This window comes from Pleurodeles waltl, chromosome 2_2 (assembly GCF_031143425.1).
Source record: "Pleurodeles waltl isolate 20211129_DDA chromosome 2_2, aPleWal1.hap1.20221129, whole genome shotgun sequence".
Classification (NCBI taxonomy): domain Eukaryota; kingdom Metazoa; phylum Chordata; class Amphibia; order Caudata; family Salamandridae; genus Pleurodeles; species Pleurodeles waltl.
In genome coordinates, this window is record NC_090439.1 from 457719733 (window position 1) to 457744319 (window position 24587).

Below are 24587 nucleotides of genomic sequence, written 5' to 3' on the forward strand. Positions count from 1 at the left end.
ATTGACCCCCCCGGTTGTCCTCCCACTTTTGGAGTTACTGAGAAAATTGTGTGGGATCTTGGTAGACGACTGTTCAACAAAGGTCACCATTTGTATTGAGATAACTTCTACACTGGAGTGCAGTTGTTCAAGGAATTGTTTAAAGTGGACACTGTTGCTTGTGGCACAATTCGTTGTAACCGGAAAGGCTATCCAAGGGAGCTTGTTTGTAAAAAACTTGAGAGGGGACAGTGCTGTGCCTTGCGGAATGATGAGCTGCTAGATTTGACATTTTCAGACAAGAGGGATGTCTACATGCTAAGTACCATCCATGATGAGAGTACTTCCCCCGTGACTGTTTGGGGCTAGGTTGCTGAAGTGCACAAACCTGTGTGCATTTTAGATTATAATAAGCACATGGGAGGTGTAGATAGAGTTGATCAGAGGTTGGTACCTTATACTGCTATTCGTAAGTCTTACGTTTGGTATAAGAAGTTAGCAATTCATCTCTTCCACTTAGCAACCTTCATTGCTTTTATTGTGTTTAGGGATAGGTCTCCAGAGTCAAAGATGAAATTTGTGAAATTTCAGGAGTCAGTGATAGGGAGCCTTATTGTGGTGGAACAGGCCAGAGTTCCTAGAGAAGCAGTGGTGGAGGATGTGGCTAGATTGAAAGATCGCCACTTTGCTGAGCACATTCCTCCCACACCCAAAAAAGACTTTCCAGCTAAGAAATGTAGAGTGTGTTTTCGAAGAGGTATCCGGAGGGAGACTCGAATGTACTGCCCAGATTGTCCTTCAAAGCCTGGGCTGTGTGTGGGTGGTTGTTTTAAGAATTACCACACCCAGAAGAATTTCTGGGAACAACCATGAGTGTAAACTCATGTCTGTTTTGTATTTTCATGTGTTCAGTTTTATGGTTAGCATTTCTGTCATGTACTTAGTTAGAGCTTTTGTGTTTGTAGTTTTGTAATTCTTTCTACTTAGTTAGGGGTTCCTCTGTTTAAAAAAAAAAAAATGATGCCATTGTGTGTGGAGTGGGGCTTGGCTGAGAGTGTACATATTGACTTGCTGTTGGCTACTGCAACACACTGCCAGCCAAACACCAGTCCACACACTCCCATCAGCTGGTGTGATTGTTGTATCAGGCATGTGGGCGTATGTAAGTGATGGGCCCTTGAGTGGCGCTGTCTGTCGATGTGAGTGTTGTAATGTGCTGGGCCCGTGGCTGGCGGTGTGAATGGTCTTGTGCGTGTCATGTATGAAAGTTGTGTGAATGGACTGTAAAGCGGTTGGTGCCTTGTCGCGGCTTTACAGCTCACGAGCTGTGAGTCATTGGTTCAGTTTTTTGCCTTTCAGTTATTAACAGTGCATTTCATTTGTGTGAAAGCTCTTGTTAATAAAATTTGATCCACTGAACCATCACTCACCCTCGTGACAAATCCAACCAGTATGTGTGGTAAAAATGACAAAACCTGCTCCGCTGTAATCAGGCGTCGCAGCACACCTGTGACAAGCTAGGTGCCTCAGGTGGGTCCCCGATGATGAAGCATGCCACCAACTTGGTTGGTGGGTGAGGGGTCTTTTTCACATAACCTAAGTGCGTTTCTTTTTACAATTTTAGTGTTTGGCACATCACGGACGTATGTGGACACATCAAAATGATATATTACAAAACTACCTGTGTTTGGGGGGGAGGGGGCACCTATGTTTTTGGTCCTGGGTGCGGCCTTCATCTAGGGAAACCTACCAAACCCAGACATTTTTTAAAACTAGACACCCCAAGGAGTCCAGGGAGGTGTGGCTTGCGTGGATCCCCCAACATTTTCTTACCCAGACTCCTCTGTAAACCTCAAAATTTGATTAAAAAAGCATATTTTCCTGACTTTTCTTCTTAGGATCACCGCTCCAGCACAAAATTCCTATTCCCCAGTGTTCCCCTCAGTCTCCCAAGTAAAATGACACCTCACTTATGTGGGTCCCCAAAGCAGAGTCAGTCTAAAGATGTATAAAAGAATATGTCCTTATAAACTCGCTGTGCTATCCCCTCTATCTCTACAAGTTTTGGGCCTTATTCTGTTGAAGGCACCTGGCCCACCCACACAAGTGAGGTATCATTTTTATCAGGAGACTTGGGGGAACGCTGGGTGGAAGGAAATTTGTGGCTCCTCTCAGATTCCAGAACTTTCTGTTCCCCCGAAATGTGAGGCAAATGTGGGTTTTTGGCCCAATTGTGAGGTTTGCAAAGGAGTCTGGGTAACAGAACCTGGTCAGAGCCCCACAAGTCACCCCATCTTGGATTCCCCTAGGTCTCTAGTTTTCAAAAATGCACAGGTTTGGTAGGTTTCCCTAGGTGCCGGCTGAGCTTGAGGCCAAAATCTACAGGTAGGCACTTTGCAAAAAACAACTCTGTTTTCTTTCAAAAAATGGGATGTGTCCACGTTGTGTTTTGGGGCGTTTCCTGTCGCGGGCGCTAGGCCTACCCACACAAGTGAGGTATCATTTTTATCGGGAGACTTGGGGAAACGCTGGGTGGAAGGAAATTTGTGGCTCCTCTCAGATTCCAGAACTTTCTGTCACCGAAATGTGAGGAAAATGTGGGTTTTTTTGCCAAATTTTGAGGTTTGCAAAGGATTCTGGGTAACAGAACCTGGTCAGAGCCCCACAAGTCACCCCATCTTGGATTCCCCTAGGTCTCTAGTTTTCAAAAATGCACAGGTTTGGTAGGTTTCCCTAGGTGCCGGCTGAGCTAGAGGCCAAAATCTACAGCTAGGCACTTTGCAAAAAGCACCTCTGTTTTCTTTCAAAAAATTTGATGTGTCCACGTTGTGTTTTGGGGCGTTTCCTGTCGAGGGCGCTAGGCCTACCCACACAAGTGAGGTATCATTTTTATCGGGAGACTTGGGGGGACATAGATTAGCAAAACAAGTGTTATTGCCCCATGTCTTTCTCTACATTTTTTCCTTCCAAATATAAGAGAGTGTGTAAAAAAGACTTCTATTTGAGAAATGCCCTGTAATTCACATGCTAGTATGGTCACCCCGGAATTCAGAGATGTGCAAATAAACACTGCTCCTCAACACCTTATCTTGTGCCAATTTTGGAAATACAAAGGTTTTCTTGATAGCTCTTTTTCACTCTTTATATTTCAGCAAATGAATTGCTGTATACCCGGTATAGAATGAAAACGCACTGCAGGGTGCAGCTCATTTATTGGCTCTGGGTACCTAGGGTTCTTGATAAACCTACAAGTCCTATATATCCCCGCAACCAGAGGAGTCCAGCAGACGTAACAGTATATTGCTTTCGAAAATCTGACATTGCAGGAAAAAGTTACAGAGTAAAACGTAGAGAACATTTGCAGTTTTTTTCACCTCAATTTCAATATTTTTCTTTTTCAGTTGTTGTTTTCTGTAGGAAACCCTTGTAGGATCTACACAAATTACCCCTTGCTGAATTCAGAATTTTGTCTACTTTTCAGAAATGTTGCGGTTTCTGGGATCCAGCGTTGGTTTCATGCCCATTTCTGTCACTGACTGGAAGGAGGCTGAAAGCACAAAAAATCGTAAAAATGGGGTATGTCCCAGTAAAATGCCAAAATTGTGTTGAAAAATTGGATTTTCTGATTCAAGTCTGCCTGTTCCTGAAAGCTGGGAAGCTGGTGGTTTTAGCACCGCAAACCCTTTGTTGATGACCTCTTCAGGGAAAAAACCACAAGCCTTCTTCTGCAGCCCCTTTTTCAGATATTTTTGAAAAAAACGAAATTTTCACTGTATTTTGGCTAATTTCTTGGCCTCCTTCTGGGGAACCCACAAAGTCTGGGTACCTCTAGAATCCCTAGGATGTTGGAAAAAAAGGATGCAAATTTGGCGTGGGTAGCTTATGTGAACAAAAAGTTATGAAGGCCTAAGCGCGAACTGCTCCAAATAGCCAAAAAAAGGCTCGGCACAGGAGGGGGAAAAGGCCTGGCAGCGAAGGGGTTAAAGGAATAAAGGATGCAGAGAGTTCTATAACACTTGAAAGTCTAGGGGAATTTCCTGTAACTTCTACAAATTCAAGCCTAAATTAAAATGAACAGAACCTTTAACATCCAAGTTACAGCTCTTTTCTCTCCATCGACCAATGGTTGTTGAGTTCGTCTTGTGAATTGTAACATCACTCAGGTTTCTCATTGCACGGAACTGAAACATTCTCGGTGACCTTGAGTGTCCAGGTATGCAACAAAAGGGAGACTTCAGCTGCTCATTAAATCTTCACATTCATGCCAAGATCTTCTCTTCTCAGGCCTTGCTATCAGTGAAAATAATACGTTATACTATTTTCCTCCAGCTACCAAAGACTTGAAACCCACCTGCAAAGAAAGAAGTGCTAACCAAACAAAGAATACATTTCAGAATCGAGGTCTTTAGTAAGTTAAGTTAGCCTGACTTTAACAAAGCGTGTAATATGCATTGTGAATACGATTATACATATGCACTTTCACCTTTTCATAATATGTGCAACTTGAAGAAAGAACTACAAGTTGCTTCAACAAATGCAAACTTAAAATGTAAACATAAAACGTGAATACTAAATACATGAAAGCATTTTTAAATGAATATTAGTCTGCACATTTATGAAATTTCAATCTTTCAATGATTACATTAATGCGTCAAAATAGACACACATGTTGATAATATTAAGGCACACAGTAAATATACCGTGAAATATGAATGGAGTCTAAATTGCATTACTCCAGACCTCTACTTTTTTCTGTGGTTCCACTTAACCCCTGGCCTCACTCTTTCCCTATATCCCATACCCAACTCCAACCTTATTCTCTCTTACGCGAAGCCATGATAATAGCTTGCTACGTGATATACACCTACAAATGGGGGTCTGGCTTTTCTATCTACTAGAGCTCTACAGTCTTCTTTTTTGGTCATTGGGAGGGTTTCCGTTGTGCTGTTATTATTTTATCATTTTTTGGGTTGCACTGGGATTTCTGTATCAATGATTCAGCTAGTCTCAGGAGAGTAAACTTCCATGGAAACAAAGCTGAACTAATGCAAAGGCAGGTATTACTTTTAACAGCAAAAAAGGTCAGCAACTGGAATCACTTCTCTGTTAAAAGGAAAAAGGATAACATTTTTTAAACCCTTGTCTTTTGTTTATTATTAGTATTTTACCAATATTTCTCTAAATGTTCCTAAAATATTGTCTTTTGTTTATTATCAGTATTTTACCAATATTTCTCCAAATGTTCCTAAATTTGGCCCTTCAATTCGATTGTTATGAGTAGCTTTCTTCTTTTTCTTTTCACTTGCCCTAATTGGACCTAGGTACAATCCAATATATGGATTTGTTTTGCTTGGAAATCAGCACTTATTTTATCTACATGTTTTCAATTTCATTGTTTTCATTACCCCCTTTTTCCTTTTGATTTTACTATTTTGATTTAGGTGCCATCTGATTAATAATTGCAATATTTTTTCTCTTACATTTTTTCAAATTTTAATTTCTTGCAAATTGCACTATTGAGTGTTTCATATTTTTATATGCTTATCATGACCCTTATTGGCGATACAGCGGTTTACTTGACTCTGTTTTTGCGCACTGACATGTGTTCGTCCATTTGAGTAACTGAGTTATGAAGCACGCCTCTACAGATACATCATCGGTACACCCGCCTTCCAATGTATGCAGGTAGGCTAGCTTGAATCCAGTGGCACTGAGAGCCTAGGAATAACATATGGGCATACCTGGTGCACTGGCTGGGCTCAAACTGGGGTGGCATGATGGGCAAAAAAAACTATGGAGTTAGGCCCAGATCTCTGACTGGGGATGAATGTTTAACATTGTTCAGCAGTACGTTCATCATCTTTTCTTTTTGCATTTGTCACTTTAAGTTTGCATGGGATGCCCAGGCGTGGGTCTTAGGCCCACTGTGCCACTGGATTCAAGCTAGACTGGCTGATGAGGGAGATACCCCGAAACCAATACCAGGATGCTTGTTTCCGGTCCAGGGAGGACCTGGTATGGCAGTTCGGGCTGAACTGTTCCCATGGAAAGCAGGGTCAAGAATGATTTGCATATGACTGGGTTTAAACTGACATGGTGGGCCAAAAGGATGGATTTAGGCCCAGATCGCTGACTGAGGATGAATGTTTGATATTGTTCAGTATTCCGTGCATCATCTGTTCTTTTTTGCAACTGATCCAGGATATACATTATAAAGTACAGCTTTCAGAGCACATTAGAAGCACCTGAAGCAAGGTCTGCTCTATTTTGCTTGCAGGCAAAATTATTTTCAGCCGCATGCGCATACTGGAGATTTCAATTACGCATTAAAATAATACAATCACCTCACATGCCTAGGGAAATATAATGAAAATTGTTCCTAATTGGAGTTCAGGATAATTATATGCCAGAAAGAAAGGCATGCTAGCATAACCCTTGTGGAAAACATTGTTGTGTCAAAGAGATTTTAAAAAAGCAGTGTATTAAAGGAAATATTTACATATGTCTATCTTAAATGTGGAAATATAAAACGATGTATAGTGGGCCATGTAAAGAATGTAAAATATAGGGAAATGTAGAGGCTGATTTTGAGCAATATAAATGTGAGGAAAGTGGTTTATTATATGGTGTACCTCTGTGTTTTTACTCTGTAATAAACTCACTAATCTATTTTGGGTCCAGTCAGGCGTGCTTGTAAATCCTTAGCTCAACCCTGAGTAGTGGGGGCTTCGAGCAGTCATGCTTTAACAAAGGAAGAAGTGCAAAGCATTTAAATGTACAAAAACAACTGAATAAAAAAGAAATGTGATACAAAGTAAATCTGACACCAATTTATAACAAACATTGGCAAAGCCAATAGGTCACAGCTACAAGCGTTATTGCCTTTGGCAATGTTTTGATAGCCATGCTGTATAAAAGCATGGATGCTTTGCAGTTTGGCTAAAAGTAATTTTGAAAAGAGCTATGATGAAACCAGGGGTGAGGCTCTTTTTTTTAAGTGCTTTAACTCAGGATAGTATTATTTTATTACTATTTTTAGCAAAGCTGCACAGCAACCACACTGCTACATATCATGGCTACATATCATTGCCAAAGTCAGCAATTCCCATTTTGGACAGCATGAACAAAAGGCAATGGCAAAGCTAATAGTCACAAAGGTAAGACCTGCTGAATATCCCAATGCTTGTTTGGCCTTGGCACAACACTCCTGTGATGCTGAGCAAATCATTTTATCTCCCCAAGTGTGATAAAGAAAACAATATGACATTTGGCAGAAAATTCTATCACATAAGAAATCAATTGTGCTCTTAGTGAAAATACATTTGTAAGCAGATACCATAGGTCACAATAAAAGCAGATTATATCTGTTGCCAAAATAAACATCCATTTCAAAGTGCATGTGGAAGGAGGTGCCACTTTTATGGCCACAGCTTGCCATCAGGGGATGTGGTGACCACTAGCCAATGGGCTACCAGGTCCAGTCCCACCTCATTACGATTTCCTGCAAAGTGCAGCATCTAGCTATACCAGAATGCAATACACTGCCCACTCCCAAGATGACAGAACCTTTCTCTCGGTATGGAGCTTGGTGGCACACCCTAGAGGTGGAGCAATATGAGGGCTACACACCCACAGAAAAAATGGTTTGGCAACTGTTTCCCCCTCTCTCTCCGTGCCGCCAATCTGTCTACCAGAACAAAAGAGCAGCCCCCCCGGTCCCTCATTTGCCCTTCAAAAGTGGCTTCACCCTTGAAGCTTGCCTTTTGGGCTCACTGTCTGTTTGGGCTTCCTGCCAGGGAGAGGTACCAACAGCAGGCTTCTATTGTGTCCTTTCCTGAAAGTTGGTCACACATCCCTCCCATGAGGGCAGAAGGCTGTCTCCTGGCCAGCAACCACAAAGCGACACTGGAAAATTTGGGAAACAGAGTAGCAACTTTCTAAAGTTGTCTTTTGCTTAAATCTTACATTCAATTTGACTTGGGCACCAAGAAGGCTTTGAGGAAATAATTCTTCTGATACCTTGAAGTACCAGCTTTAGTATCCCCATTCAGAAGTTAGCACAGCTGAGCTTTCAGCATGTAATCATGTACTCGTCAATGGGCTTCTAGCCTTTCTACAGCAAAAATAACAATTTTGGGGTGGTGGGAGTTACTGTTAGGACATTAAAAAAATGTCCTACTTTATGATATACGGCACCCTGCCTTAGGGCTTGAGAGGCCTCCTTAAGGGTGACTTATATATATTATATATATTAAAAAGGAAGGTCGGGGCCTTGTCATTAGATTAAATGATAAAGTTGAGTTGGCATTTTAGAACTGCTCTACCGGTTTGCAGTGGCAGACTGGGCGACATGTTTTATTTTGTCACACTAGTGGTGGCACAATAAGTGCTGGAGTCCACAAGGGACAATTTACCTTACAAGCCCTGGGTACCCCCTGCACTATATACTAGGGACTGAGTAAGCAAGTTAATCTATTCCAATTGTGTATAAACTAATTAAAACTACACTTTTAAGGGTCAGATCACATGCACAGAGGCCTGGTCAGCAGTGCTCAGTGCACAAAAGAGTCATTAGACCAGTACCCAATATTTAGAAGTGGGGCAAACAGGGGGAGTGAACCTGGAAAAAGCCATTTCCTCATACAAATAATTGCAGGGAGTACCTGCCAGTAATAAAATAAATGTGAAACGTATATCACTGCCAGCAGGCAAAAAAAAAAAAAAAAAAGGTAATAATGAGGAATTAATACTTCATAAGATCTTAGTCTGAATGTGTATACCTATGGAAGTGAAAATAAATGATCAAACCAACAGACAATTTTCAGCAATAGCAATCTTCCCTTCAGGCACTATGGCACCTCCAAAAACAACAAGGTGATGAATGGAATGCTTGAATTAATCTCAGGCAGTGGCTATCGCTCATGGTCACATCCCAATCCACTGTTTTCCACCCACCATGCTACCTCAGTTTAGACCCAGCCATATGCAAATCAGTCTTGACCCTGCTCCTCATGGGAACAGTCCAGCCCGAACTGCCAGCCCAGGTCCTCCCTGAACCGGAACACAAGCAACCTAAGACAGGTTTCACCCTAATTAGGGTATTCAGCCAGATATAGCTTGGTTTCAATGGTACAGTGAGCCAGTGACCCATGTCTGGATATACTCAGCGCACCTAGGGCATCAAATGCAAAACAAGCATTTGCAATGCAATGGGTCTCGCACTTGCATGAGTTAGAGCTAATGGTGTTGTAAATTAATAACTGGACTTTTCTTGCCACATAAATTGATCAACCCTGCCTCACAATTTGGTCTTTTCCTGCCACATAATTCCAGTGGCCTGCATATAACTAAAGCATGTCCATTTACCTCCTCCCTCTATCTGTACCCAAAAATGAAAATGTTGCCATTTAGCATCCTAGTTTAAATCTGCCATCCTAATTCCAATAGAATACAACTTCCACCACTCCACCATCAGAGTTGCTGGTTGGCTAACACATTTCCGAAAACAAGACAGCCACGTGAGAAATAAACTAGAAGGGTCACCCAAACATATGAAGAGTGTTCAAACAGTCATAGTGTAATGAGACTTTAGGTTGGCCTGAATCATGGTCATAATTGCAATAAGGAGAGATTAATACAACATATACAATTATTATATAAACCCAAGAAAAACCTTCATCAGAAATACATGTTTGGCATTAGACTGTAATGCTCAGAACAGCCCCTAGAGGACACCACAATGCACATAGCATTTGTAGGAAACATGTTCATGTCACCATATAGTAAGCTCCTAGAAAGCATAACCACGTGAAAAGGAAATGACTAAAAGTATTGCAGTGTTACCATATGTTTGACCCCTAGAGGACGCAGTGCATTAGACTAGCTAGCAGGCCTACTGCAATGATATTACAAACAAGACCATTAAACACAAATTACTCTCAGCTGTAAAACAAAAGTTCCCGCCACGAGAGAGATCAACAAGACACTGAATAGAGTGAGGGTTATTATTTTGGGGTCCCCACTAACCTGGTGTGGGGTCCAAGAGATGCTCTAGACAGACAGAGCAGGTTGCGGTGAACGTTTTGAAGGTGAGCCCATTGTCCTAGGACCAGCACAACAAAAATGTGTTGTAAAAGGATGCCCTGCAAAGCATTATGGGACGAACGAGCGCAGCAAATATTGTAGTATGTTGACTGTAATGCTCATAACAGTCCCCAGAGAACACCACAATAAAAATATCGTTTGTACGAAACATGGTCATGTAATCATATAATTAGCCCCCGAAGAGCATAACCACTTGAAAACAGAATGGCACAAAGTAATGGAGTGCAACCATATATTTAGTCTCTAAAGTGTGTACTAACATTTTCAGGCCTACTGCAACACCAAAGCCCTTAGAACACAAACTACTTCAAGCTTTAAAACGAAAGCTTCAGCTATAAGGGAGCTTAAAAAGGGAATGAATGGTTGGAGGGGGTTAATATTTTGGGGGGCCCACTAATGTAGTGTGGGGACCCAAAGAAGACATAAACAGAAAGATGGTGTTATGCTGAACGTTTTGGTGGTGGTTCCATTGTCCCAGGTCCTCCACAGGCTGAGTTATGGGCAAAAAAATTTGAAAAAGAATGCTTGAAAATCATTATGGGGCAACTTTTCAAGAGTGCAGTGAATATTGTACAATTGGCTCTCCCGCTGTGCCCCGAGAGCCACGTTGTGAATTTCCGTGTTTTTTTAGTAAAGCATTTATCAATTATAAGTGTTTTTGGGAACGCTATAGAGCGTTAAGGGGAGAGCCAAAAGAAATGACTGATTAGGTAATAGTGTGAACAATGTAATCAGCGCTCCAGTACCTCAGATGGAGTGTGTGCTGTGGGCCCTGTTGGCGCTGTGAGCGCTGTGAAGGTCATGGCTGCAATGGAGCATGAAGGGAAGAGACAAAAGAAAAAAAAGGTCACCTATGCTGAAGTATATCAGCAATCGGGCAATTTATCCATGTAACAGGGTCAGTCTGCAAGGTAGTAACAAAATACCCCAAAGGTGGAACAAACGTAAAGCAATTACCAATGACATTAAGAGATTTTTGAAAGGCAAGCCCATGAATGAGTGAAAGTGATGGGCGTGAGGTGGGTGTGGTTAAAAGCCCACAATACTTACAACAGGTCAAAGCGCTTGCGCGCTCGACCTAAACAAAAAAATGATGGATGGAATGCTTGAATTAATCCCAGCCACTGGTCGATCGCTCGGGCCACATCCCAATTCGTTTTTCACCCACAATGCCATCTCAGTTCAGACCCTGCCATATGCTAATCAGCCTTGACCCTGCTTCTCATGGGAACAGTCCAGCCTAGTCCTAGGTTGCTTGTGTTCTGGTTCAAGTAGGACCTGGCCTGGCAGTTCATGCTGGACTACTTCGACAAGCCCATTGGGTATCTGACTCAAACTGTCTCTGACATTCCATTGGGATGCATGTGCAACACTGGCCAACTACTTAAGGACTTGTTTAAAAGTGTGGCACCCGTGTTGGCCAGTTGCCATAATTAAACATAATCTAAAACCTGTGTCACTGTCTATATTTTCAGAAACAAGCCCCCAAAACAGTGCTCTATTGCTGGAAAATGCAATGAATTTCCTAGCTATGCATGGGGCACATTTTCAGGTTTGTGCTTCTGAAACAGCCATGGTGCACACGACTGTCCCGAATAGCAAATAAGTTGGTGAAAATGACATTGGAAGGCCCATTCAAATAGGGTGGGAGAGTGATGCTATCCAACACCATTTTCACCACATGTATGTCTGCTTTCGAGAAAATTGACATTTCTGATCTCTAAAATGGGGGAGGATGCAAGGTATATGCGGGCAGGTCACATTACAATTTTGGTAGATGCCCCTTCACACCATTGTGTAAATTAATTCTTAATAACACACATATTGTAATATGGCAAAATATAGCACAACTCTATCTTCCAGTATATAATCACCCCATAAAACAGAATGCTCTAACAAAAATTCACTGCATTTATGCAGTATAGTAATAATCACCCTAACACGCAATTTAGCAATAATCACCCCATCAGGCAGTAACGCAGCAGGCCTAGAAAATCATAAAGATATTACTAGACCTGCAGGTCGAGTAGCCTGACTAATCTACTCGACCTGACTGTGATATACTTGACCCGAAAACGGGTCTCAAATTGTGTGATGCCAGGCAAATATTGTATTTTACAGTCGCCTTTTTCTTCATTCAGATATTTGAGTGCACCTTCAAATATGTGAGTTTAGCATTTCTTCTTTAAAAAAATCCTCTTTTGCCTGATTAAATACACTAAACATTTTCTCCATGTATAATACATCTATCCCACATATAGGGTACACATGAACCATGCATGACTTACCTCTTAGTTTAATAATAGCTTTGACATCAGGGAAGGAGTGCTTCTCAGTTTATGTTTAAACACTCACTTTTAATAAATATAATACTAAAGCATGAAGTGGTAGCGCACTGTCATTTACAGACAGTAAATTTCCAAGAAATGTCCAAAAACCTTCCCACTAACTTGCAGCTCTACTGATAAACCTATATAGTGTATTAACAATAATCTGTGAAAATTGGGTTTCAGAAAACATTTATCATTTGCACATCACCAAGTAAAGTGTTTTGACTTTTTTTTTCCATTCTATTACAATATTTTTTTCGTCACAGAGAAGTAGAAAAAATGGTCTTTCGCAGCTACTAAAATATATTTTGAAATGTTTGAAACAGTTGAGTTAATTATATAAATGTTGTGTGTTAGGAAAAATCTGATACCAAAACCCTCTCATTTCACAAAGGTCAGACAGTTCACCTTACAAAATCCTGGAACTCTGCATTCACAAGGAAAAGTATTTGCATTGCAAGAAAACAAACTAACTTTTGATTTCTGTCTCTGAACACACAGCAAATGTGACAAGAATAAGATTTAAAGCATCCTAATTGCTAATTCAGTTTTTGACTGAACAGAACACCTGTTCTTTGTCCACTGGCCAGAAGGGTCCAGTGGAATCTAAAAATAGCTCGGCCTCATAAAATAAAACTCACCAATGCAAGTGGTGAGTTGATTTTTTGAGCCGCTATAGCAGACAGACTGCTGCTGCTGCCAGTGATCTGCATGGTTTCTTGGCCATTGGTACTGCCCGTGTTAGACTTGGCATCCTTGTGTGGTTCCCCCTAACTTTTTGCCTTTAGACCTCTTGTATTTGTTGACTTCATTTTTTCAGGCCTCACAACTCTGCACACTGCTTGTATGTCCCTATTAAAGTGGCACTACATTAGTCCAGGGCCTGTAAATTGAATGCGACCAGTGGGCCTGCAGCACTGATTGTGCCACACACTTAAGTAGCACCTTAAACATGTCTCAGACCTGCCATTGCAGCCTAGTGCAGTTTTAAACTGCAACTTTGACCTAGCAAAGTAACCCATTTGTCAGGCCCCAAACTTCCTTTTTATTACATATAAATCACCCCTAGAGTAGGCCCTGGACAGCCCAGACAGCAGGGTACAATGAATTTAAAACATAGGATATGTATTTTTAAGTTGTACATGTCCTGGTAATGAAAAACTCCTAAAGGCATTTCTAACTACTGCAAGACCTACCTCTCTGCCATAGGATAAGATTATTATCTTTTCATTATATTTTATAAGTGTCATTTCCAAATGGGACCAGGTACTCATTTCACGTTTGGTGTCTCTGGAATTGTAACTTAAAATCCTAACTTATGGTGAAGTTGGATTTTAAATTACAATTGTGAAAATGTCACTTTTAGCTTAGCCACTTGGTGCCTGTTGCCTGTCTCTGGGTCACATGACTGGGTGTAGTTGACAGTTGGGCTTTGCGTATTTCTCCTAGACAACCCCACATAATGGGGAGCTTAGGTGTGACTGAATGGACCATCACTTGCCGAATGAGAGGGTGCATCTCAGCCCAAATCCCACTTACACTTGAATAGGTTGTGGCCTGTCTCTACGCAAGGACTGCAAGCCCACTGTAGTTAGTTTGGAGTCAGGGCCTGGAATGCAGAGCACCTGTGGACTTCAAGGGAATGCTTCTAGAAGCTTCTCCCCACTTCAACGGTACAGCTGGGCATAAATACTGGACTTCAGACACTACCTCCTCAGTGCACTTCTGGACCTGTGAATACTCTGCCAGGAAGAAGGACTTCTGTATTGCTGAAAGGACTGACACTCTGCTGGACTGCTGTTCTGAAGGACTGTTGCCCTGCTGTGGTAATCTGCTGCCTGCTGCACTCTTGGTGAGAAGGATTGGATCTGCATCTACTGAACCCAGAACCCAGTGTGACTCCAAGGGATAGTTGGCTGGCCTCCTAATCTGAAGCCTCAGGGACATAACAGGCTTCCATTAACCTTGCATCTGGACTCTGCCATCTGTGAATCTACCCTGCCAATTGGTGTCACCCCAGTCCTAGACCCTTGGAAGTGTGCATAAGGTGCTCTGCCAGCCTCTGTGGATTCAAGGAAACCAATGCATTACCTCTCCTGTGTGGCGCAACCCTGAGCAGAACTGACACATTTCCACTGTGCTGTGCATTGGAACAGTCATTAAGATTCACATTGTCGCCACCACAGCCCACAATGCCTTCAGAACTGATGCTGCATGATGCATCCTTGGGGCAGGCCCTCATATCTCTCATTGGCAGCAGTCTTGACAACGACGACGGACTCCACATCGCAGCCTCGCAGTTCCTCAGAATTGACGCATCGTCCTGACTTTACGTAGCATCCTTGACAGCGAACTTCGCATCACAAACCCCATCAATGGGATCCTCGATGACAATGCAGGCCCTTGCATTGCAGCCTTGCTGCATCTCAGAACCAATACATTGCTCCGGCTACGCAACACATCTTTGACCTGGATCCTCGCAATATTCTGCAAACCAGGATTTAAGGTACTTTGTTCAGGAGACCTAAGTGGGTCCCTGCTATCAGGACCATGCTCCATCAGGGTGGACCTGAACTTGTGACTTTGTCCTGGTCTGGCGGGCCAGATATCCACAGTTGGTGCTGTGAACTTTTTGGTGCTATCTCTCACTGAAATCTTTAAAATTGCATATCTCTGGTTCTACTAATTGGATTTTTGTTGTTATGGTCTTCTTTTATTTATTAAAAATAACTTTATTTTTCCAAAATTGGAGTAGAATCCTTTTTGTGTGGTGTTTTTCACTTTATTGAAGTGTAACATAAATACTTTACACATTGGCTCTAAGTTAAGCCTGACTGCTCTGTGCCAAGCTACCAGAGGGCTGAGCACAAGTTAATTTGGGGTTGGCTTGTGCTTCACCCTTACAAGGATTGTGGTTGCTTCTTGTGCAGGGCTCACACTGTAGTCAACCAGCAACCCACTTTTTCACACTCTGTGTACTGCAACTATGCATTGGCTAAGGCTTTGGGAGCTAACTCAGTAGGTAAGAAAAGAGGAGCAGGCTCAATGCTGTAATTGTGGTTCTCTTATGGAGTTCATATGGGCAGGAAGGGGGACCAATTTCCTTCCAGAGATACTGAGGGCAAGTATGCTAAGAAAATGTCAAACTTTCAATTTGCTGAACAGTGTTAGAAGCTCACCTAAGAGTCGCATGTGACAAAGTGCTGCCTTCAACCCTAGTGCCCTTATTTTGTTCTCAGTGGAGTGCAGCTGATAGCCACAAGGGACCGTCCTCTCAAGCAAAGAAAGAGATTATTGAGGGCAACTGTGGTTGTCCAGTCAGTCAGGAGGAGCTATCATTCTGAGGCTCAGCTGTGCTGCTTAGCAGGAATGCCATGATAGGTCACTTCAAGCCTTTTGCCAGGAATGAGAGAATACCAAGTCCCTGATTTATCAAAGGATTACATTGCCCTTGAGTCACGCACGGCGATGCAAGGGCAACGCAATCCTTAGCACAGATTTACCAAGACAAGCAAGGCCACCTTGCGTGGCCCAGTGTGGCTTGGTAAATCTGGACTAACGCAAGGCAGTACAAGTCGTTGTCTTGAGTTACTCTTCACCAGGAAGGCGTTACATGGGTGGAAAGTGGGTGGAAAGTGGGTGTTTCCACACATCCACCAATGTATTTTGGCACATTCCCATATTTACAAAGACAAGTAGACTTGACAATGCATCAAAATTGGATGCCTTCCTGATAGACATGCAACAGGAGAAATATATTTATTTCTCCTTGTATTATCCTTATTCTAAATGTGCTTCATTCTTCAGTATACTTAGAAAGAGGAAAATACCCCTAAGGATTGTTCTTTTGAAGAAAAGTGTCCCTTCCTGCACATAAACAATCCAGCCTGCAATGCAGGTATCCTTGCACCATGGCGCATGGGTGCCTGTGCTGTTAATAGGCATAAGAGAGGGCGCTAGGGAAGTGAGAGGACAGGAACACAATATATTTTTGTAAATACGGCACATTCCTCCTGCCTCCATTTGAAGCAGTGCAGCAAGTTGCCTTGCTGCATTGTGCTGCATCAAATTTTGATAAATCTGGCCCTAAGTGTACACGTGGGCTGTATTTTAACTCTAAAGGCACCGGTCTCACACACAAGTGTGAGTTTTAAGTTCTCTGAGAAAGTCTTGCTCATTTGCATACACACCTAAACCAGAACCTAATTCTATTACAAGTATGTTGTGAGTATGACATTCCTAGTCATTTCTAACTGAGGGCTACAAAATTTCCATTTTACCATTTGAATAAAAGAAAAAGAAGTTTGACAACCTAGGCTGTTGTTTTTACCTGAAAAATATCAGAGAAGGCTTGGTGGAAGCAAACCGATGTATCTCAACATTTTGGCTAGGGCTAACAATTCTACAGCTTCAAGGATTTGCAGAATTAAAACCACAACACAAATGACAAAGCAAAAGCCTGTGAGCAGCACTTTGGCGGTAGAGGCAGAAATCTGCTGGGCGCATTGAAATACGCCATGGAACATGCGGCATAAAAGAATTGAGGGGAAGAGAAAAAGAAAGTAGCTACAAATAGAAAAGATGTCACTTTGAAACCGCTTCCATCCAGTGCTTTGCCTCAGCACCCCAGCCGCCCATCACCTCTGCCACTGCCTGCGAGCCACACAGCTCTCATTACCTTTGTCAGATGTCAAAACAGCGCGATTAAAAATCAATGCCATGAGTCGAAACTAATACAAGGATCACGTAATGGCTGGAAGAGAAAGGGGAAACCGCAGGGACGAACCGGCCTTTCAGAAGCTTCCCGCAAACGCTCGCTGGGACGCTGCTTTCGGCCTTTTCACGGAATGCCATTTTGTTTTCTTCAATAGGTATACAGTTAGAATCCCATCTGCATTCCAATCTAGCAAGGCGTGAGGACAGGCAGGCAATTAGCAGCCCAACGGAGAATTCTTGCCCAAGGCCTCAAATGCCCTGGAAGGGGCCACCCAGCTGCAGCCCGTGCTATTAACGAGTACAAACGACGGCCTAAGCCCACAGGAAAGAAACAGAGAACATGACGCAGCTACAGTGCGCCTCACTTAGGGAGTATTGCAATGCGGTTATTTCCCCCCAACATTTAATGGAACAGGAATTATGCATGGGTGCAATTTTTAATTGATATTTGAGCAACATTTGCACGGAATGACCAGTGAAAATTACATTTTGCACTGATACGCCAGACTGAATGTCGGTGCAAATGTCAGTAGAACATTACACCCAAGAAAACAATGTAACGTGGAAATGGTGCACATAAGCACTTCAGCCAATGGTTGGTCCAGTATGCCTACATCACTGCTTACTTTTACCCTTTACAGCTTATTCTAGGCACACATAATATAGATTATTCAAGTTTTAACCCATTTCGCTATTTACAATTTCCATTCCCTGATTCTGTCTTTTTTCATGAACGTTTTTGTTGCCCACTTCTAACGCAAAGTTGTTCCTTTCAATTATTTACATTTGTAATTAATAAATAAAAAAATAATGTGTTTCTTGTTTTTTTCCACTGCCACTCAGTAGTGCCAGGTCCTCTAGTTATAAAAGATGCCTGGTGAAAAAACACTACAACTTTGATGGCTTGAGTTCTATTTTTTGCCCACCTCAAGTGAAGGTCTACAAGAAGCACAATGCCAAAGGGATGGGATATCAGGATAGGATGAGGTGTCCCCTCAAAATATCACGCAACTTGAGATCTTTGCAAACGTTATATTTTTATATCACTACCACTCGTCAGTTTTGTTTTTAAAGTATTTCCTACAGCAAGGACGTCAAACAGCAACTGAGCAGTATACAAAACCATTTTAATGTAGTAATATCATCACAAAAATTTGCAATTAATAGGTTATTATGGTCTGTGGGGTGTGGCAGACACATAAGTATAGAAAATGTAATGTGGTGACAAAGGGGGATAGAACTCCGCAACTGGAACACAGTATGCTTATCTTTTTTATTTTCACATATTTACATTACATTGTACATACAAAGGTAAATGAAACGACTTGCCCAGAACCACAGAATTTCTTTTATCAAGCGTGAAATCCAGAATTATAATCCACGTCCTATAACCATAATTTAGCCACTGCACTGCATCTGCATTTAAAGAATATTCGATTTTCCTCAGCAGCACCTTATAGACTAATATGGGCTGGGTTCTGGCTTTGCGCATTGCGCATGACAAAATTAAATTCCAGGACCAAATTTACATTGAATGTACGTAACGCAAGGTAGCAAGTAAAGAAGCTGCACTTCATCACGTGAACGGGAGAGCAGAACAACGCCATATCTACTAAGGTGTGGGGCTCTTCAGCTCTCTCCCTGCGCTGGCACATTTTAGGTAGCCAGGCTCCAATTTATATTGGAAGGAACTTCCAGTACAAAAACTTTGCTTTAAGGCTTTTCAAACTTTGTATGTGTGCTATACAAAGCAGCACACATGCAAAGTGGGCAAATCGAGGGGAAATGAAAATGTTTCTTCTTGATATGCTTGCCTTGAGGAGGCATAGGATTTCAGTGCAAATCTCTGTCTACCGTTCCTTGTAGAAAGGGATTAGTATTAAAACCTCTGGCAGTCGCAGAAGAAAGCCCACGCACCACTCACAGAGCTCCCTTCTGATGTAAAGTAATGCAAGCCACTGCACTGCACAGCTTTTCGTCACTTTGGATTACAATACAACACAAATCGTGATTTGCGTTGGATTGTACATCCCATCTGAACACTTTTGCAACAGATTTCCCCCGCAAAGCCTTTGTAAATATGGGCCTAAGTTTGTAAAAGCATAGGAATTAAATACGGAAAGGGTAGCAATCGTCCGACCAGCATTGCTTCCTATGCCAGTTTCTGTGTGCTTTCTGTAGTTACATGCCCAGTGCTTGCTTTACTACTTATCTCAGCCTCAGTACTAAAGCTTTCTGTGCATTGATCTGCAATAACTTCTTATCACTCAAGTTTAAGCAAGTCATTTTAATTCAATGTTAGTCATAATTGAAAACACAAGAGAGCAGAGTCAAAGTGGATGGTGTTCCCTGTAAGAAAGGAATAGGCGTAAGTGTGCGGTCAAGTCCTTGACATCCATTTGGTGTTTCTTAGATTTGCCACCATCATAAATCGTAAAGAGTATGGTTAAGAACAGATTTGATTAAGACACATACATGGACATTTCATAGGGTTCAACACAGTTTGCCATGTGTTAATGTTTATATCATGGATGGGACGATTTCACGTGACATCTGGGGATGAGGGCCAGCATTTACCCCAAAGTGGGATGTTGTGCTGCTATGGAGAGTGGAGAGTATCATATTTTTCCTCACTTTTACAAATGCTGGGCTCTACATCTACTAGAGACAAATAGCCCCACACAGATCCTTTTAAGACATAGAACCTGGTTGGATAGTGAGTATATTCATTTAGTTTAATTATTGAGTCTATGTAATAGTATGCTTGAGTTCCAATTCCTTTTCCACCCACTGGAGCAAGTCTTAACCACTCGCCATTGGCACCTTTGGAGGGACAAGTTTACAAAATGGATTAATTTGTCATCCAAATGGAGACAGTCTTAAGACCGGACACACTAATGGTAAACACCAATGTCCACCTCGGATACTGCTCAATAACCACCTACTACCACTCACAATCAACTTATGTTTTTTCCTATTATATAAAAATTAAGAGAGGGCAAGAGCCTTACAAAAAGGCACAATATAGATTGTGAGTGCTAAATAAAGTTGACTGGACCCTTATCAAAGTGCTGGGGTAGGCACACAACACAACTAGACTTAGGGCCTGATTTGGATCTTGATGGTATTACTGCCAAGCCACGTCAGGGGCGGGCCCAAAAAAGACTATCAAGGCGGCAGTCTACCACCTGCCGTATTTAGATGTATTGCGGTCGCACCAACTGCACCCTGCAGCCGACACAACAGACTCCATTGCCAATGAGTAGGCACTCCGTTGCCGGTTTGACAGCCGCATCCTGATACATCTATTTAGATCACACAGCTGTTCTGGGGGTGTTTCAGAAGCTGGCCCATGATGGTAGGAGTCCATCGCGGAAGACATGCAGTATATTAGAATGGTTGTGGTCATTGTTTGAATACAAGTAGGCCACACCTGTTGTATATTGGACCATGATCCTTTGTCATTACACTGCAGCAGACTATTCAGGCACCCAATATTTCCAGCCAGGAGACAGGTTTTTGTTTTGTTTTGTTTTCCTCTCCCTCTGTGTTGTTTTTTGTACAATTTTACTTAATTTCTTTTTACTTATTTAGTTGAGTACTATAAAAGTTTTCTGGTTATTAAAAGCCACAGTGGCAGGGAGGAATAATCCATGTTTCACAGAGGAAGAGCTGACTGTTATGATGGATGAAATTATTAGAGTAGAGCCACACTTGTTTATGTGAAAAAACAAATGTGGCCCAGAAAAGTGGGCAAGGTGAATGCTGTCACTAACAATCTGCCCACATACAAGGAGATTAGGAAGAGGTGGAACGACCTGTGGAGGAAAGTCTGTTCCCTGGACTCCAAGGATCACCTGGAGGCCCAGAGGACTTCTCCCAGCCCCCCTTTACAACTATTCACCTCAGAGGAGAAGGTTTTTTAGATCTTACCTCCTAAGGCTTGACTGAAATCTCTGGTGGAGTAGAAATTGGTAAATTGTACTGTGCAATAGTGCAATGCTACACAAGCCCAAATGGATTTCAGCCCTTAAGCAGGATGTTCAGAATGTTTAAACACCCTTATCAAAACAGCTTAGACTAAATCTGACTCCCTAAATTATCTTGTGTCATGCCAATTACTAGCATCATGGTTGTATTTATCTTTTGTAACAGAGTGCAATATGTGCATATTGTGTGTTGTTCACCATGGATCATCCCTTGCATTTGCATAGTCCTTTGCTTCCTATCAGCATATGTTGTTCTCCCAAAAACAAGTCCAAACCTCCATCCATTTGCACAGGAAGAGATAGGCCCTCATTATGACATTAGCGGTAAATCCCGCTTACCGCCACACTGACGGCTGCCAACATACCACCGCAGTGGCGGATATCCGTTCACCATATTATGACACACCCACACCAATCCGACAGAAGACAGCCACATCCACTAATCCGCCAGACCAAAGGTCAGTGATAAAGTGGCGGTCCCAAAACCCATACCGTTACGCCAACAAAACAACGTCTATCACATTATGATCCACGAATCACCACGGCGGACATTCAACGGCGGCAAACCATTGGCGGTACATTATGCCATGCTCAGAATGGACACCGACATACAAAACAACACCACATTGGCCAATACCAAATACACACCCTGACACCCATACACACACCACACCCACACCACAATAAAAAACACACACACAACCCCTAACGAACACCAATTGTCACCAGGAGACTGAGAAGAAGAGCACAGAGACAACTACACACCCCTTACACCCGTACACCCCTCATGCACTCCACATCACACACCCCACCACATTACCCAACACATATAGCACCACCAAGACACCCCCGTTTCACTGAGGAGGAATTAAGGATTATGGTGTAGGAAATTGTCAAGGTACAACCACAGCTCTTTGGAGCACAGGTACAGCAAATATCCATAGCAAGGAAGATGGAGATATGGTGGAGAATCATGGACAGGGTCAACGCCGTGGGACAGCACCCAAGAACAAGGGACGACATCAGGAAGAGGTGGAACGACCTAAGGGGGAAGGTACGTTCCATAGCAGCAAGACACCAGCTCGCCATACAGAGGACTGGTAGTGGACCTCCACCTCCTCCCCCACAGCTCACAGCATGGGAGGAGCAATTCTTGGCAATACTGCATCCTGAAGGACTCGCTGGAGTAGCCTGAGGACTGGACACTGGTAAGTCAACATTTACTACTCATCACCCCCCCATACCTTCATGCCATCTCACACCCTCACTCCCATCACTCCACTCCACTCCAACCCACACACTGCACCTACACATCTCACTAACCCCAATGCCAAACCCTGCATGTCATAACAATGCATGGCCACCCCTCCCAGCCCTGCATGGACACCCATCACTAAAGCATGCACAGCATAGGGAAACTAACATACCCACAAAACATCACCATACACAAGCAAAAGCTGTCAGGGCAACATTAATGATAGAGGGGAAGCTAGGGATGTACAATATGTCACACACATGAAGCATAATACATCACTTACATCCCAACAGGTACCCCAGCCAATGTCAGTGGAGAGGAGGTGCCACCACTATCAAGTCCCCAACAGAAGAGTCCCCCAGTGATGATAGTAACTCTGGACTTCAGGATCTGGAGGACCTACCTGGCCCATCAGGGACCACTGGACAGCCAATCACCCAAGCACAATCACAGACCACCAGAGAGCCTCCCCATCAGTATCCAACACCACCGCACCCACCCAGCGTACCCAAACCTCTGTACCTAGGACACGTAAATCAGCAGTGTGCCCACCTGTACAGGGTCCCCATGTCACACCTCACCCCCAAGACAATAAGGGATCTGGGGTCAGTGGCAATGAGCACAGCGTTTCAGGGGACAGGGGCACAGGCCAACAGGGACACTAGGAGGACTTCTGTGCACCAGGGGGAGGACAGGACCAGGTAGCCGACTCTCCAGGAGGCACTCTCCAAGATCCTGGGAGCCTACCAAAATTCCCGGGACACAGTTGGCCAGATCCTTGACAACGTGCAGGAGAACAGGCGGCTGCAGGAGGGACAGTATCAGGGGATCATGGAGGACTTTGAGGCAATTAACAACACCCTGATCCCCATATCAGGGGTGCTGGCAGACATGGCCAACATCATAAGGGAGGCACCAGCACACCAGCGGGCCCCTACCACTAGCCAGTCAACTGAACAGCCCTCCATTTCCACTGCCGCTAGTGGGCAGGAGGCCCAGTCACAGGACCCACAGGCCACCAGCACCCCTCCCCCTGCAGAAGGTGAACCACCCCGCAAATTTTCCCTGTGACCCAGACAGAAGCCAGAGATACTTGCCAAGACAATCGCCAGGAAGTCAGACTCTCCTGATTGTCCCCCTTGTGTCCCACTCAGTCACCTTGTCCACTTTGAACTGCCATTGCTCCCCTTCCTATGTCCCCTTGGACATTGCACCTGTGCTACAAACAGACTGGAACAATACCCTAGGTGAGTACACTGTAGGCACGATGCATGTGGTGTGGATGCCTGGAGGTGTGTGTGAAGGCATTGTGTACGGGGGGATTATCTGTTGCCTATGTACATGTTGTGCGCTGGGCTATGTGTGTGCTAATGGTGATGGAAACGGGTATGGTGGGCCATGGGTGTGACAGGCTGGACTGTTAGTTTAATGGTGTTCTCCTGTCTTTATTGCCTCTACAGGTCAGCACCCATCAAAAGAAGGGAATATGGCGTGCCATCGCCAAAGAGGTGCGGACCCTGGGGGTCTAAGGCAGGAGGAGCACCCACTGTCGGAAACGGTGGGAGGACCTGAGACACCGAGCACGGAAGACTGAGGAGGCCCAGCTGGGGATGGCCTCCTAACAAGGAAGGGGTGCCTGTCGGACTCTGACCCCCCTGATGGCTCACATACTGGCAGTGGTGTACCCTGAGCTGGATGGGATCTTGAGGGAATCACAGCAGCCACATGGGGGTGAGTACAGTGGGTATCATTACATATTTTGGCTGGTGGGGTGGTATCCGGGTGGTGGCTGAGTGTTAGTGGGTACCCCTAAGGCCAGGCCAGACATTGCAGCATGGGTCCTCTGAAGGGTAATGGTTGCATGGCAAATACAGGTAACCTAGCTTGTTAGTAGTCACTTTCAGGCAGGGCATCGTGGGTCCCAGGTTTGCTGCAGTTGGCGGTGTGCGCTCCTCATAATGCCTTGGTGACTAGCCATATCACTGGTAGTGCAATGCATATTGCTTAGGCGTGATCCCTGAGTGTGAGGGTGCTGTGTACGCCAACAGTGGTGTTGGTGCAGTAACAGTTTCCTTTTTCTCTCTCCCCCCCTTTTTTGTTCTGTCATCCTGTCCCTGTGTGCATTAGCATTATCTGGTGGAAGAGCAGGGGCACTGGCGAAAGAGGAAGCTGCATCCCACATGACCCTAGATGCAGAGTCTACTGATGCCGAGG